This window comes from Apium graveolens, chromosome 2 (genome assembly GCF_009905375.1).
Source record: "Apium graveolens cultivar Ventura chromosome 2, ASM990537v1, whole genome shotgun sequence".
Lineage (NCBI taxonomy): Eukaryota > Viridiplantae > Streptophyta > Magnoliopsida > Apiales > Apiaceae > Apium > Apium graveolens.
This window is the reverse complement of record NC_133648.1, coordinates 120,870,641-120,875,800: the sequence shown is the minus strand read 5'-3', so window position 1 is coordinate 120,875,800 and position 5,160 is coordinate 120,870,641. Positions and strand designations below refer to the sequence as shown.

At 40.3% G+C, this 5,160-nt stretch overlaps 1 non-coding gene across 1 annotated transcript; it reads left to right on the top strand.

The window, feature by feature from the left end:
• Positions 1 to 3,800: 3,800 nt before the first annotated feature.
• Positions 3,801 to 3,907, top strand: LOC141709757 (small nucleolar RNA R71). Its single transcript, XR_012570319.1, has one exon. It is a non-coding gene; the product is annotated as a small nucleolar RNA R71 (small nucleolar RNA).
• The last annotated feature ends 1,253 nt before the right edge of the window (positions 3,908 to 5,160 follow it).

Below are 5,160 nucleotides of genomic sequence, written 5' to 3'. Positions count from 1 at the left end.
ATTAAAACCCTCATGAGATCATAACTTCATTACTACTTCCTTCAATAGTAATTGTTATTACCCTTAGCATGCAACAATGATGATATTAATCGAACAACACGAAACTGATAAAAGCCAACTTTCATTATACTATTACCATTCTACCAAACATCCATAATTAAGATAGAAGTTGAATATGCATCAATTATGTTGAGTCCCTATATGTCTACAGAAATTGATAACATAATGATTTAAGCACAAGTTATTCCTTTTGATTACACAGGGTGAATAAAACGGTTAGAGTTACCCACTAATCATGCATACTCGTACATGAACCTATGCTAGTATGGCAAGTTCTAAATCTCAAGATCCATCGTCGCTTCACAAGAGATTAACATCCTATCTTATATGTTCGCGACGCACATAAGACGAATACGCACAACCAATACTAGATATCATACAATCATCACACACTAAGGTATTAAACAACTAACTAAAGAATTCCATAGTAAATCCATTACGACCCCATGATCACGATTAGCCCATGATAGCACTCATTGTCATCATGGGTTCATATGAAAACATGATAATAACACACAAGAATAATAACTAAAACTGTTTATATTAAACCAGAGTACGTCAGAAGAGTAAATAGGTTCAAAGTAAAGAAAACTAGCATCCAACGTGACAACGAAATAAAGAATCACAAGAAAATATGCTTCCTCTTCGTTGCGGTGTGCTAAAACGGTCTTTTTCCTTATCTCCTCGCTCCTTGATTAATACTACGATCCAACCTTTGTGAAACATCTCTGAAAACTACTTATATAGGAGTCCCATAAATCCCAGATATCTTAGAAGTTGGAAGTTAAACAGAACTGGGAGTCCAAAATAATAATTCTAATTTTCCGTCCCTGAGCGGCCGCTCAGCATTCCTGAGTGGGCACTCAGCTTCCGGAGCGGTCACTCAGCAGAGCTGAGCGGGCGCTCAGATCCCTTCTGAAAAATGCTCTGTTTTTCTCTCGTTTCTTCACTGCAATCTGCTCCTATCTTCCCGCTTGCAATGCCAAACACATGCCAAGGCTTATTTTTGATGAAATCTCTCCAGAAATATAATTAATACCCTGAAATGTACAAACACTAGAAAAATGCATCAAATACACAAAATACTTGATTTCAAGACATCAATTCAAGCTATTATAAGACGTTCTAAGTGGTTTAAAATGCCACTTATTTCCAAAGACGGAGAAGTCGTCCATGAACACCTCGACATTATTTCCAATCATATCAGAGAATATAGCCATCATACATCTCTGAAAAGTGGCCGGTGTGCCACATAAGCCAAACGAAACTCTGCGACAAGCGTGCCAAATGGATAAGTGAAGGTAGTCTTTTCTTGATCCTCTGGTGCAATACATATCTGAGTATACCCCGAATAACCATCCAGAAGACAATAATACTCATGACCGGCCAACCTGTCAAGCATCTGATCAATAAATGAAAGTGGGAAGTGATCCTTCCTCGTGGCCTTGTTCAACTTTCTGTAGTCCATGCATACTCTCCATCCTGTGACTGTTCGAGTGGGGATGAGCTCGTTCTTCTCATTTGCTACCACAGTAATACCTCCTTTCTTAGGTACACATTGCACGGGGCTCACCCAAGAATTGTCAGAAATAGGTTAAATGATTCCTGCATCCAGCCACTTCAGAATTTCTTTCTTCACCACTTCTTTTATGATAGGATTAAGTCTGCGATTTTGCTCAACAGTCGGCTTACTACCCTCCTCTAGCAGAATCTTATGCATGCAGTACGAAGGGCTGATCCCCTTGATGTCTGCTATAGTCCATCCGATAGACGATTTGAATTCTCTTAAGATCCTCAAGAGCTTGTCCTCCTCACTACCTGAAAGGTCAGATGCAATAATAACAGGTAAAGTAGATGCATCACCTAAAATAGCATACCTCAAGTGTTCAGGGAATGGTTTAAGCTCCAAGGTAGGTTTTTCCTCAATAGATGGTTTGAGCTTTCCTTCAGCATTTTTAAGGTCAAAATACCAAGAGATTCAAATGGCATGTCTAGCTTTTGCCTCCAGGGAGAAGCATTTAGATATTGTAGTTGCTCATTGCCATCCTCATCATCACTGTCAAAATCCCCCACTAAGGCTTTCTCTAATGCATCAGTCATTAGCATATGATCAAGTTCTGAAGTAACCGCAGAATCAATAAAATCCACTTTTAAGCACTCCTCATCTTCTGTAGGGAATTTCATTGCTTTGAATACATTGAATGTCACATCCTGATCCTGCACCCTCATAGTAAGTTCACGTTTCTGCACATCTATCAAGGTATGGCCTGTAGCCAAGAAAGGTCTCCCCAAGATTATGGGAATCTTCTTATCTTCCTCGAAATCCAGAATAACAAAGTCTACAGGAAAGAAGAGCTTATCCACCTTTACTAGCACATCCTCCACTATGCCTCGTGGGTATGTAATAGAACGATCAGCCAATTATAGAGACATATAGGTGGGCTTTGGATCAGGCAAATTCAACTTTTAAAGATCGACAACGGCATCAGATTGATGCTTGCTCCCAAATCACACATGCATTTGTTAAAAGATAACTTGCCAATGGTGCAAGGAATGGTGAAGCTATCTGGATCTTTAAGCTTTGGAGGTAACTTTTGTTGCAGCACAACACTACATTCTTCCGTTAAAGCAACGGTCTCAAGGTCGTCCAGTTTCACCTTCCTTGAAAGAATACTCTTCATAAATTTCGCATAACTAGGCATTTGCTCCAGAGCCTCAGCGAAAGGTATATTGATGTGAAGTTTCTTGAACACCTCCCGAAACTTACCGAACTGCTAATCCAGCTTTTGTTGTTGCAATCTCTTAGGGAAAGGTGGTGGAGGATAGAGCTGTTTCCCCCTGTATTACCCTCAGGCAGAGTGTGTTCAAGAGTAGTCTTCCTTGGTTCCGCCGCTTTCTCCTTTTGCTTAGCTTTTTCATCACCAACTTCAGCTTCTCCTTCTTTTGCTTTTTCAGCATCAGCAACTTTTCCAGACCTTAAGGTAATAGCCTTGACTTGCGTTTTAGCTTCCTTCCTGCCTAGCACTTCAGTATCACTGGGAAGTGTGCCAGGTTGACAATTGAGCACTGCATTGGCTATTTGACCGATTTAATTTTCCAAGGTCTTGATATAGACCGCCTGACTTTTGCACAACAGCTTAAGTTCCTCAAAATCAGCACTAAAGGGTGGAGCCGCACCTCCTTGTTGAGGATATGATTGCCTTTGAGCATAATGCTGTGGTTGCTGGAATCCAGGTGGATTGAACTGTTTACTTACGCCTTGCTGATATGGTTGCTGAATAGCATTCTGATTATTACTCAAGCTGAAATTTGGATGATTTATGTTGTTAGGATGATAAGTAGCTGGCACAGGCTGTTGCGGTCGCTGATAATTGTTCACATACTGAACAGATTCATTGACAAGAGAACACTGATCCGTAGCATGAGAACCTGCACAAAGCTCACAGACCATAGCTATCTGATTGACTTCATAGGTGGCTAGAGAATCGACCTTCATAGACAGCGCTTGGAGCTGCGCTGCAATAGCTGTAGCTACATCAACTTCCAAAATACATGCTACCTTCCCAGGGATCATCCTTTGAGTTGGGTTTTGATGCTCATTTACAGCCATAGTCTCAATAAGATTATAAGCCTTAGTATAGCTTTTGGCCCACAAGGCGCCTCCAGCTGCTATATCGAGCATAGGCCGAGATTGGGCCCCCAAACCATTATAGACACCAGTGATCACCATCCAATCAGGCATACCATGATGTGGACACTTTCTCAACATCTCCTTGTAGCGCTCCCAAGCTTCGTACATAGATTCTGTAGGTTGCTGCGCAAACTGAGTAAGAGCACTCCTCATAGCCGCAGTCTTCGCCATTGGATAAAACTTCACCAGAAACTTTTGCGCAAGATCTTGCCAAGTAGTGACAGACCCAGCTGGTTCAGAATGTAACCAGTCCTTAGCTTTATCCCTCAGTGAGAATGGGAAAAGCCTCAGCTTGATAGCCTCATCAGTCACACCATTATATTTGAAAGTACTACAGATCTCGACAAAATTCCTTATGTGCATGTTGGGGTCTTTAGTCGCAGCACCTCCAAAAGAAACAGAATTCTGCACCATCTGAATACTGCCCAGCTTGATTTCAAAGTTATTGGCCTCAATAGCCGGGTGCATGATGCTAGATTGAATGTCATCAATTTTAGGCCGAGAAAAGTCTATAAGAGCTGGATCTGCCGGAACTATACGATCACCCGTGATTACTGGCTCTTTCTGCTCACTTCCTGAATCTGAATCTTCAAAATCTATCTTCTCCGGAATATCAAGAACTTCATCTATCTCCTCAGCCGTATCTAAAGTCCTCTTACGAGTACGAGAACATGTTTGCATAAACGCTCGCTAAAGTACCTGAAACACAACCGGAAACAATAAGTAACACATCTTAATCACTGAATCCTAATGACCACTGATGGTAAGTACATAAACTAAACAAATACGCCGAGTCCCCGACAGCAGCGCCAAAAACTTGTTAGGGCGAAAACACGCGCTAATAACACACGCAAGTATATGCGTTCGCAAGTAATATAGAATACTTTCTAGTTCATTCCCACAGAGACTCAGACTAATCATGTTCAATTACACTCACTCACCAATGTATGATTACTTCTCAATGTTAAAATAATAACACTTAGATTTGATTAACTAATTATTAACTACAATTAATTACGAGAATTAAGCACTTAATTAACACTTGAATTAACAATATTAAAATACTCATGAGATCACAACTTCATTACTACTTCCTTCAATAGTCATTGTTATTACCCTTAGCATGCAACAGTGATGATATTAATCGAACAACACGAAACTGATAAAAGCCAACTTTCATTATACTAATACCATTCTACCAAACATCCACAATTAAGATAGAAATTGAATAGGCATCAATTATGTTGAGTCCCTATATGTCTACAGAAATTGACAACATAACGATTTAAGCACAAGTTATTCCTTTTGATTACACAGGGCGAATAAAATGGTTAGAGTTACCCACTAATCATGCATACTCGTATATGAACCTTTGCTAGCATGGCAAGTTCTAAATCTCAAGATCCACC